We start from the raw sequence: 13,211 nt of genomic DNA, 5'->3' as shown, positions 1-13,211 counted from the left end.
AAGTATCCAAGACACTTCTTTCATAGCTTGAGGACTGTGAGTCCCCACCCTGATGATTGACATATGCCACAGTTGTGATATTGTCTGAAAATAAATGAACGGTTCTCTCTTCAACAGAGGCCAAACCTGAAGAGCCCTGAAAATAGCACAGAGTTCTAAAATATTGATTGGTAACCTCGCCTCTTGAGATTTCGAAACCCCTTGTGCTTTCAGAGATCCCCAGACAGCTCCCCAACCTGAAAGACTTGCATCTGTTGTGATCACAGTCCAGGTTGGAAAAGCAATGGTGATCTAACCACCAAGTCAGAGATAGTTGAACATTGGTATTAAGGTAGGATATTAATTGTGATATCTTTGTATAATCCCTGCACCATTGGTCCAGCATACAAAACTGGAGAGGTCTCATATGGAAACGAGCAAAGGCGATGCTGCAGTCATGAGACCTAAAACTTCCATGCACATAGCTACTAAAGGGAATGATTGATTGAAAAAACTCCCTTCCCCCCCAGTGACAGTTGAAATAATCAAATCCAACTGAGAACCAAATAACGTATTACCTTGGAAAGAAAGAGATAGTAATCTAGACTTAGATACCATGTCAACATTCCAATATGTGAGCCACAAAGCTCTTCTGGCTAAAATAGCTAAAGACATAGATTTAACATCAATTTTGATGATATCAAAAATGGCATCAGAGATAAAATGACTGGCATGTTGAACAAGCGAACAATGCTAGACAAATCAGGATCCGTTTCCTGTTGCGCTAAGCTTTCCAACCAAAACGTTGATGCAGCTGCAACATCAGCCATATAAATGGCAGGCCTGAGAAGATAACCAGAATATAAATAAGCTTTCCTTAGATAAGATTCAAGTTTCCTAACTAAAGGGTCTTTAAAAGAAGTACTATCTTCCATAGGAATAGTAGTACGTTTAGCAAGAGTAGAAATAGCCCCATCAACTCTGGGGATCTTTTCCCAAAACTGCAAACTAACTGCTGGCAAAGGATACAATTTTTTAAACTTTGAAGAAGGAATAAAAGAAGTACCAGGCCTATTCCATTCCTTAGAAATCATATCAGAAATAGCTTCAGAAACTGGAAAAACCTTTTGGAGTAACCCCAGGGGGTTTATAAACAGAATGTAAACGTTTACTAGTTTTAATATCAAGAGGACTATATTCCTCAATGTCTAATGTAATCAACACCTCTTTTAACAAGAAACAAATATACTCCATTTTAAATTAATAAGTAGATTTGTCGGTGTCAATATCTGAGGAAGGATCTTCAAAATCAGATAGATCCTCATCAGAGGAGGACAATTCAGTGTGTTGTTGGTCATTTGAAAATTCATCAACTTTATGAGAAGTTTTAAAAGACCTTTTACGTTTATTAGAAGGCGGGATGGCAGACAAAGCCTTCTGAATCGCATCAGCAATAAAATCTTTTATATTCACAGGTATATCATGTACATTAGATGTTGAAGGAACAACAGGCATTGTACTGTTCTCTGCATGTAAAAGCTTATCATGACAACTATTACATACCACAGCTGGAGATATAATCTCCAACAATTTACAACAAAGCACTTAGCTTTGGTAGAACTGTTATCAGGCAGCAGAGTTCCAACAGTGAATTCTGAGACAGGATCAGATTGAGACATCTTGCAAATGTAACAGAAAAAAAACAACATATAAAGCAAAATTATCAATTTTCAGGAATGGGAAAAAATGCAAACAGCATAGCCCTCTGACATAGAAAAAAAGGCAAGAGGCATATATTAATGGGGTTTTAAATAATGAAATTATTTGGTGCCAAGTATGACACACAACGCAAACTGAAATTTTTTTGGCGCTAACAACATCCAGAAATGACACACTCGCGACATAGAAGACACAACCTTGTGTAAGGAATTCGGCGTTAACTAAGACGCCATAAATGACGCAATAAACTTTGGCATTTTGCGCCCTCGCAAGCATAATTTTGCCCACAAAATTCAATGAAAAGCAGTCAATTGAGAAAAGACTATATCCCAGGTAAGATTTTTTTTCCCCTAAATATGTTTTTTTCCCAAATATGAAACTGATAGTCTGCAAAAGGAAATATACATAAACCTGACTCATTGGAAATATAGGTACAATACATATATTTAGAACTTTATATAAGTGCCAAACCATAGCTGAGAGTGTCTTAAGTAATGAAAACATACTTACCGAAAGACACCCATCCACATATAGCAGATAGCCAAACCAGTACTGAAACAGTTATCAGTAGAGGTAATGGAATATGAGAGTATATCGTCGATCTGAATAAGGGAGGTAGGAGATGAATCTCTATGACTGATAACAGAGAACCTATTAAATAGATCTCCCGCAAGGAAAACCATTCAATAGGTGATACTCCCTTCACATCCCTCTGACATTCACTGTACTCTGAAAGGAGTCGGGCTTCAAAATGATAAGAAGCGCATATCAACATAGAATCTAAGCACAAACTTACTTCACCACCTCCATAGGAGGCAAAGTTTGTAAAAACTGAATTCTGGGTGTGGTGAGGGGTGTATTTATAGGCATTTTGAGGTTTGGGAAACTTTGACCCTCCTGGTAGGATTGTATATCCCATACGTCACTAGCTCATGGACTCTTGCCATATTACCAATTACATGAAAGAAATATATATATATATATATATATATATATATATATATATGTATTAATTATACAGACATATAAATACATATGGAAATTGAAGAAATAACAATGGCACTATATGTCTAAACTCTGTGTTAAGATAAATTACAAATTAAGAAGATGTAATTGGTCCAATATCGGTGTGCTTGTCCACAATTATAAACCCCTTCTTCTGTGATCCAATATAATGTATTGCTAATCAGTTGGACTTTGAGTGAGTATAAATAAACTGACTTACTGTTAGTCCTAAATTAGCACGATTATTACACTTAGTCATCAATGTGCATGGTCTAGATATGTGAAATCAAATTCCCCACACGTTTATGTAAGGGTTAAATACCAGAGTGTTGGAGATTCACATATATTTCTAGACTATCTGAGTGTGCAACCTGTGTGTGAAATAGGGAATAGGAAGGGGGTCATAGATCGATAGGTAACTGGTGAATATATGATGATAGGTAAAACCTAGATTAGTTTATCACTGTGGTGGCAAGTATATAATTCACTGATAGATGTACTCTGGCGAGTATTTAAGTGAATCTCACTGAGAATCTATCACAGCAAAAAAACTATGAATTTAACTATATGCTCCTAATGCCTCTGTGTGAGGTTCATGTGTATAAGATACTGATTGTACTGATGGTCTTATTATGTAGACCAAAGATTACTATTGTAACAGGACAAAATACAGGCACTTTGTACCTTATTAACAACACATCTAAATAGAGTGTATCACTTTGTTACTAATATTAATTGCACCTGCACTGACTGGATATTAGAAGGGCAAATGGCTCACTTATGTGTCCTTGGTTCATAAGGGTTAATTAGTAATGTGTTGTGCTTAGACACGTGTATTTGTACACTCAGTTATCCTAGAGAGAGAACTTAAGCAGGAATAGAATATATTCAAGTAAGTACTGTACTATATGGCACTTATATTGTGCCCTATGTACTTGTTGTCAGTTCAATTAGTTTGGAACAATGCTGATATAAGTCAGTTAATGGTCTCCGGTTTCAATCAGTTCACTAGTAATATTTGTCGAGCTATTAGGCCAGCGGGTATAGTTAAATCTGTCCTTTGCAAAAGTCAGTTGTTGTGTATCAGTATCCTATCAATTGCGGTCCCTAACTTGGTATAGGAAACCCATATTATATCAGATTATCTCTTGTATTAATACGGTTCATAAGTTTACCATCAGGTTATTTTATTGCCTTTAGTTAGATAATCATTGTTTAAATGTTATTACGATCATGACAATTATGTTATATCGTCAGATCGAATAAATGAGTACCTATATTCATGTAAAATTTATGCTGTGCGTTATACTGTTTCATGATTCACTTCTTGTGAATACTAAAATAATAGCCACCCAGTCTGGGATCAGTTAGACATTGTGATTAACACAGTAACAATTGTTACAATAACACTTCTTATAGCTCACGCCCCTTGAGTCTCCCTATTGGATAGATGCTGCTTAGCCCTTTCTAAGCTCACTGTTCGTTGCGTATAAATTGTATTACGACAAGTGCTTATATTAAAGATTCAAATGGTTTTATGCTCCCAATGTTGAGTCATTATTATTTGCTTAAGTAAACTATGTTATAGGTTGCAACATAACGAGCGCGATAAAATTCACACAGTGTCTTTACTTTGTCATCACCATATATAGAGGCTTTATAAATAGTTCCTCAAATAAATTTCCAACTCGTTAGTATTTTAGTCATAATGACTACGTGCCCCCTCTAACTCCCAGTATTGTGTGAATGACCGCAGCTAGGTAGACATATTGTACTGTATATGAAAGTTACTTACACTCAAAGCTTCTCATTTAATAACAGAGTTTTTTAACCTAAAAGAGCGTCCGTGCTGCTGACGCGTTTCGCCTATATATAATCGTGTGTGTGTGTGTTAATATATATATATATATATACAGTATGTATATATATATATATATATATATATATATATATATATATATATATATATATATATATATATATATAGAGAGAGAGAGATATATATTGTTCCAAAATACCATCAGATATATATAGAAATATTTATTTATGAATACATAGAACATATTCTGTAATGTGTAGCAGATTGAAAAGTGAAATATTCAATATTTTCATGGTGGGTTAGCGCAATCGGGTTTGCTCGAGAGTGGGGTGTTAGGCTTTTCTTGCACTTTTTTTTCTCCTTTGACTTTTATGGTAGGGCAATATGTGAATGATCACGCAATATTGTACATTCGGCTTTTTGAGCTTGTCGGGTTAGCATATGAGTGAAAACAGTTTCCTTTCAACTAATAATACGAGCACAAAAAATTACTTCTAGCACAATAAACACTCAAGCGGGAGTGATAATTAATGCACCGCTTGTAATCTGTCCCTAAATATGTTTTAATCCGTTTTAAAAGACATTAAACACCTTTTGCTTTTGTGTAAAATCAATGCTTTACCATAAGCTCCGTAGAAATGCCAAAAAGCAAAATCTTTAACCTAGGTTTTCAAAATGCTGCAAACTGCCTAAATCAGTTATTATATTTGTAGCATCTGCAGGTTACAGAATTTGCTTTATGGCCTCTTTAGGGACTGTGTAACAAGCACAGTTTTTTGGCCCACAAAATCAAGAGGTGTTTAATACCCTTTTAACAATAGTATATATTTTTTATCATTTTGTAAAGAATATTTTTGTTTACATTTCTTATATTAAACGCATAAGTATTTTGCAATCCATGCAGCATAGCCTTTTGATATTATAAAACATCAGCTAATGGCAGAGGGCATGTATAATGTTATCACTATACTCCAGTATGCCTCATTCAAGAAATTATAAATTAATATAAAATAAATTAAGTTACGTCTTAAGGGTTTACTATCGCCAAAGATGTGGAAAAGTTGCCACCAGACTATGGAGAATTTTAAATGAATTTGTAATGTCCGAAATTAAAAATGGTGAAATATGTCAACCAAATTTGATAGTGGTTCATGTAATGAGCATGTACCTACCACAATAGTTTGCCCAAATGTTGGTAGTAGGTTTCTGGGTATTTTAGGAAAGCAATGGAATATAGCAGTAATTAGCATAGATGGTTAAACATAATCCATTATGTAAGATTTAATCATACCACTTCTTCCAATATACCCGTTAATAAACCTTAATATTCATGTGTTAAATTAGATAATAAAAGTGAATAAGTATTTGTATCTGATTTTTGTCTCTAGGCTTCCATGACATATAAACCCCATGTTGTCACTTTTTACTATATCTTTATTGTCTTTTAATTGTTGAAAGGCTTTCCTTTAAAATATTGTTAAATTATCACTAAAGTTTTCTATCCCAGCATAAGTGCCGATCCATTTCCATCAATTGACTTTCAATGGTCTGCTAAAAAAAACTCTAGTGCATTACACCTTGCTTGAACAGGGCATAAATTACTTTTAATTTTAAATTGTGTGATAAACAAATCCAATTCTGAGGGACTATATCTCAATAAAGAATGGATAACCTCTTGTAATCATTCCATATCTGTGATAGTACATTGCTCTTGGAAATTGAATTTATATATACAGGGCCTAATTACGAGTGGCACGCTTATAGTTACACACTAGCGAAAAAGGGGTTTATTATGTGTGTTTGCACGCGTTGGGTTTATCACTCGTATTTAAAGTTGAAAGTAAACGTGATTGCTTGAGTGCAATTGAAGTTAACGCATGTCAGGAAAGCGTGTCCTCAGAGCTATGTGTCACAAAACACATCAAAAATATATTACAAAGTACAGTTACAATCATAATAACACTGTCTGCTAAAAAAATATTTAAAAAGGGATCAAAGATATGAGATATCAGGTGTTAGGAAAAAAAAGCAGGCAAAGGTCTTTAACATAGAGATACATACATATACAGGGAGTGCAGAATTATTAGGCAAATGAGTATTTTGACCACATCATCCTCTTTATGCATGTTGTCTTACTCCAAGCTGTATAGGCTCGAACGCCTACTACCAATTAAGCATATTAGGTGATGTGCATCTCTGTAATGAGAAGGGGTGTGGTCTAATGACATCAACACCCTATATCAGGTGTGCATAATTATTAGGCAACTTCCTTTCCTTTGGCAAAATGGGTCAAAAGAAGGACTTGACAGGCTCAGAAAAGTCAAAAATAGTGAGATATCTTGCAGAGGGATGCAGCACTCTTAAAATTGCAAAGATTCTGAAGCGTGATCATCGAACAATCAAGCGTTTCATTCAAAATAGTCAACAGGGTCGCAAGAAGCGTGTGGAAAAACCAAGGCGCAAAATAACTGCCCATGAACTGAGAAAAGTCAAGCATGCAGCTGCCAAGATGCCACTTGCCACCAGTTTGGCCATATTTCAGAGCTGCAACATCACTGGAGTGCCCAAAAGCACAAGGTGTGCAATACTCAGAGACATGGCCAAGGTAAGAAAGGCTGAAAGACGACCACCACTGAACAAGACACACAAGCTGAAACGTCAAGACTGGGCCAAGAAATATCTCAAGACTGATTTTTCTAAGGTTTTATGGACTGATGAAATGAGAGTGAGTCTTGATGGGCCAGATGGATGGGCCCATGGCTGGATTGGTAAAGGGCAGAGAGCTCCAGTCCGACTCAGACGCCAGCAAGGTGGAGGTGGAGTACTAATTTGGGATGGAATCATCAAAGATGAGCTTGTGGGGCCTTTTCGGGTTGAGGATGGAGTCAAGCTCAACTCCCAGTCCTACTGCCAGTTTCTGGAAGACACCTTCTTCAAGCAGTGGTACAGGAAGAAGTCTGCATCCTTCAAGAAAAACATGATTTGCATGCAGGACAATGCTCCATCACATGCGTCCAAGTACTCCACAGCGTGGCTGGCAAGAAAGGGTATAAAAGAAGAAAATCTAATGACATGGTCTCCTTGTTCACCTGATCTGAACCCCATTGAGAACCTGTGGTCCATCATCAAATGTGAGATTTACAAGGAGGGAAAACAGTACACCTCTCTGAACAGTGTCTGGGAGGCTGTGGTTGCTGCTGCACGCAATGTTGATGGTGAACAGATCAAAACACTGACAGAATCCATGGATGGCAGGCTTTTGAGTGCCCTTGCAAAGAAAGGTGGCTATATTGGTCACTGATTTGTTTTTGTTTTGTTTTTGAATGTCAGAAATGTATATTTGTGAATGTTGAGATGTTATATTGATTTCACTGGTAAAAATAAATAATTGAAATGGGTATATATTTGTTTTATGTTAAGTTGCCTAATAATTATGCACAGTAATAGTCACCTGCACACACAGATATCCCCCTAAAATAGCTAAAACTAAAAACAAACTAAAAACTACTTCCAAAAATATTCAGCTTTGATATTAATGAGTTTTTTGGGTTCATTGAGAACATGGTTGTTGTTCAATAATAAAATTAATCCTCAAAAATACAACTTGCCTAATAATACTGCACTCCCTGTATTTCTAAATATGTAAATGTGTGTGTGTGTGTGTGTATATATATATATATATATATATATATATATATATATATATGTATATGTATGTATGTGTGTGTGTGTGTACAGATGTATTTATTTAGATGTTTATATATGTATTTACAGACATATATGCACATATAAACAAATACATAAATGTGTACACACATATATACATGTATATAAGTGCACTGGAGCCCTTTTCAGTTAAGTAGATGAAAACATGAAAAAGCATATTAATGTAATATTCATATTTAATAAATATTCATACTCAACTTAAACAGTCTCCTAAATTCTTAATTACATTTTAAAGACTGTGTCCTGACAAAAAAAAAAGAAAATATATATAAAGTAATGTATCCAGTAAAACACAAATTCACATGAAATGCTGAAAATAATTTTGAAAATGTCTTTAATTACCAGGATGAACAAATAAATATAATTATTTCTTGTTTTAACTCAAAAACAACAAACAAAACAAAAACAATATTAGCATTGGTTAAAAAAAAAAAAATAGGATTAAAGAGTCAGTTTAACTCCACTGGAATTGAAAGAAAACATCAAATCTATGGAGGGCAAAAAAAATTAGATCAATAACTTTTGTATTCCCCTGGATCTAAGTTTTGCATTCCGTGATTTTTTGCTTAAAAAAAAAATAGAAAAGAAACTGTAAAATGTTAAAGAATAAAATGCAATCTAACAGACATGAGTAATAGTAGAATGTGTAATGAAAATTAGGTCATGCTCTTTATGTTGTTTATACAGCTGATACAATTATTAGCTATTAAAAAAGAGCATTTTATACATATTCTTCTAGCAAAATGAAATGGTGTTTAAAAAATAACAATTATGAGCTTAAGATTTCTCCTCTATTGAAAATGTAGCTTTGAAGAAAACCTTTATTGTGCATTTTCATGCCTAAAACTAATAAAACAAAAACTACCTTGGGGTCAATTTATTATTGGCCGAATTGGGCCAATTCACCCTTTGGCCGGAAACAGGAGTTAAGAAGAAGTGGTCTATAGACCGCTACTCCTTAACTCATACGCCACCTCTGAGGCTACATACATCAATCTGTCTGATCTTATACGATCGGGCTGATTGACACCCACTGCTAGCAGCAGTTGGTCAGTCAGTGGTTAAGAAATTATCTTTGTTTGAACCGCTTATAAGGGGTTAATCATTACCAACTTTACACTCACAGGGATGGTTAGTATATAGCCAGTAATTGTAACAAACACTTTTTTTAAAAATAATTTTTATTTGGTTTTAAAATTAAAAGTAACACTTGGGGACACTCAGGACCCCTGTTCAAACAGACACATATAAAAGGATTGGTCACACAGGTTACCATTGCTATTAAGGAATTAATACATCATAAGTAAATTACAAGGATTTGTGGTGAAAATAATTCACCTAGGTTGAACCCTGATGTGGGCTCTGAATATGGGGGGGGGGGAAGTGATGCGTATAAATTAAATTTAGTGCTCTAAAAAGCAAAGTCAGTACAGGTTACTTTAAAATATATTAATGGATTAGACCGCATACACTGAGGAGCAGATTCTGCCAACATACTAGTCAACCAAAGTAGTAAGTGATCGCTTTAAATAAGAAGCAAGACTATTAGTTAATATCAGGGCTAGTTGTAGGTGATAGCTGCTTAGGAACTATATATTGCAATTCTATAGTTAATGAATAACCATAAGGTATCATATGTGGGGAAAGTAACCATAGGCTCCTAGATCAAGGAATTGTGTACTTCAGGAGGAGAAGACTATATTCTGGTGATACATAACATCATGTCAATCTCTCGGTATTCCATTAATATAAGTCAAAGCAGTAAGACATAGGAGCATGATACATAACATCATGTCAATCTCTCGGTATTCCATTAATATAAGCCAAAGCAGTAAGACATAGGAGCATGAAAGAGGAGTGACCGTAAATTGGAAGGTCACTAAAGAGACTTAGGGTGAATAGACACACAAAGTAGCTGGTAGTCAAAAGTGTTACTTCCTTTACATGTTGTACCTAGTACACACTGTATCTAGCACACACTGTACCTAGCCCACTCACTATACCTAGCACTCACTGAACCTAGTAAACACTGTACCCAGTGCACGGACTGTACCCAGCACACACTGCACCTGGCACACATTGCACCTGGCACACACTGCGCCTAGCACACACTGCACCTGTCACTCACTGCACCTAGCACACACTGTACCTAGCACAGGCTGTATCTAGCACATGCTGTACTTAACACACGCTGTACTTAACACACACTGTACCTAGCACACACTGCACCTAGCACACACTGCACCTAGCACACACTGTATTAGCACACACTGCGCCTAGCACAAACTGTACCTAGCCCACGCTGTACCTAGCACCCACTGTACCTAGCACACACTGTGCCTAGCGCATACTGCTCCCAGCACACATTGTACCTATAACACATTGTAGTGAAAAAGCAAGTACTGTGGGCGCCTTAAAGGGCAGGTCAAAAAAATATATGAGTTGATTATGTCCTATTAATAGATATGAAAAAAATATTTTAACAAATGATCAAGAAAAAAAATCTTAACAAATGATAGGTAAATGATCAAGAAAAAAACAACAGCCAATTGAAATGAATGTTAAAATATAATTTAATTAGACTTTACTAAATGTATTAAGCGAAATAATTCATACAATGAGCAGTGGAGGCTCCTCCATTTGAGCACACTCGCACGTGCCCCCCCAGCAGCCCAAGAAGAAAAAAAAACTGAAGAAAAAAAATATAATTTTTCCAATAGCCCCCTACTGGAAAAATTATATTTATTTTGTCCCCCAAAAAACAATAAAATCCAAAGAGTCTTTTATATTTTTTCAAGCATGTAAAAAAAAAAAAATTTTTTTATTATACTAACCCATATTATCCCATAACCGCACGTGCGGTAGCTAAAATATGCCACTGTGTCTATGTGCATCCTAAATTTGCATGCTGAGCAGCTCCCAGCCTCCCCATCCCCATACACTGTTGATCGCACATTTCAGCCTGTGCGAACTTATGGGAGGTGTTGTTTACTGATCGGCAGCAGCCAGTGACACAGTAGAGCGTCATCACTCACAGTCACGTGATGCCGCTTTACAAGCTCCTGCTCCTCCCATTGCGACCGAGCCCAGCAGGTCCCACTCACAGGGGGGCCCAAGATTTCAGGCTGTATTTTTTTTTAATTATTATTATTTTTTTCCCAGCCAAATAAAACTTTAATTGATGACTGATTGGCTGATTGCAATTTCCAGGGCAGGCACTGCAGCACAATTGCACAGTCACACACACTGTCAGTGTCTTCTTTATTTAATGTTTGTGTGACCGGCTGCCCCGGGAACTTTCAATTTTGGCGCGCACTGCTGCGCATAGGCTAGAGCTAAAGAGTCTGCCTCCTTCCTCCTGACTGACTGGATGCATGAGTATCTTAATCGTCTTGTGACTGCATATGCAGCCTAGTCAGGAGGAGTCATCGAGTCTGGAGTGGAACTGGTCTGACGGAGTCTGCAGGCTTGCTTAGCAGCAGTGATTCAGTGAGTGAGACCGGAGAAGCTGTGGAGAGAGAGACATCTCTAGTGGCAGCCACGGTGAGCTGAGGGGGGCCGGGGGGCACGGTTGGGGGCATGACACTGTGTCACTGTGTCATGTTGTGTTAGCTCTGGATGGGAGAAAATCTGCTTGGCACCGCACGGGTTATATGGGGTTAATAGGTAAACGGGGGCGGGGGGGCTTAAAGTGTGTGACTAAATTGTTTGTGGGGGTAGAAAATAGAGATAAGAACGACAAACAGGTGACACGTTTAATTGCTAATAGGGGATACAACTGAAAGCTTTCAGGACACTGAGGTCCCTTGTCAAGCCTTATTAGAATGCCTAAGGAAGGAATCTCAGTGTCCTGAAAGCTTTCAGTTGTATCCAATATAGTTATTCAATATAGTATCACCTGTATGTCGCTCTTATCTACTTACAAAAGGATTTTACTTATTTCAATAATGTCATTAATGCTTATGTAGAGCTAACAAAACAGGTCTTCAATCTTATTCTATAATGGGCAACTGATAATTGTTGGTACTAAATATAAATAACTTTCTATAAAATATATTAAACAGTATTACTTTATGTTGATGGTGCCAACATCTACTATTGCAGTAAGTAGTAATAATGCATGATAAGAGAAGAGCTTTCCTGAGTTCCCTGTCTTACTCAGGTCTGAGGTAAAAGTAATATTGATTTATAGATGGCATTTACATACAGAGTATGGATAGAAGGCCAGAAAGGGATATGAGGACAAAGACTTTGAGTCTAAGAGCCCCATTTATCCAAAACTCGCCAGCATAGATAAAGCTCATGCAAACTTTTTTTTAATTATTTTAAGTACTTTGTTATTTACAATACAAGGATACATTTATAATAAAGTTATGTTCATTATTTCCCACTATTTATACTACTACGCTTATGTCCATTTTTATGCCATTTTGTTTTTTCATACCTGCTTGCATGTGTTATGAAATCCTCATAATTTTAGGATGTCAGGTATACTTGTGTATGTATATGTGTTTATTTGTGTGTGTGTGTACATAGGTATGAGTGTGTGTAGGTATGATACACACACACATTAAAATGGGTGATGTCATCTGAGGGACAGGGCTAGTGCTCCCCCATCTTCAAAAGTCACCAGCCGCCACTGACAATAAGATAAATATAAAAAGGCAATACTAAATGTACATAAATAAATGCATAAAAACTTGTTTATATAAAATGAGTAATTCTCTGTAAGTAACCTATCTATGTAGAGAGAAGACCTCTAAAGACACTTCAAAATACGTAGCCTCTGCTACAGACAGGGTTAAGGAAGCAAAAAAGCAGTACTAATGAGAGAAAATGAATCCTGGTTATTTAAGCAAAATAACAATGAGATGCAACAATGATGCTCAATTCAATTTCAAAGTTTTAGGATTGGTGTAAAACGGCAATCCTGCACAGGTTATAGCCATGGAGAAACAGTACC

This window comes from Bombina bombina, chromosome 4, assembly GCF_027579735.1.
Source record: "Bombina bombina isolate aBomBom1 chromosome 4, aBomBom1.pri, whole genome shotgun sequence".
Taxonomy (NCBI): Eukaryota; Metazoa; Chordata; class Amphibia; order Anura; family Bombinatoridae; genus Bombina; species Bombina bombina.
The sequence above is the reverse complement of the archived record's forward strand: the minus strand, read 5'-3'. Positions refer to the sequence as shown.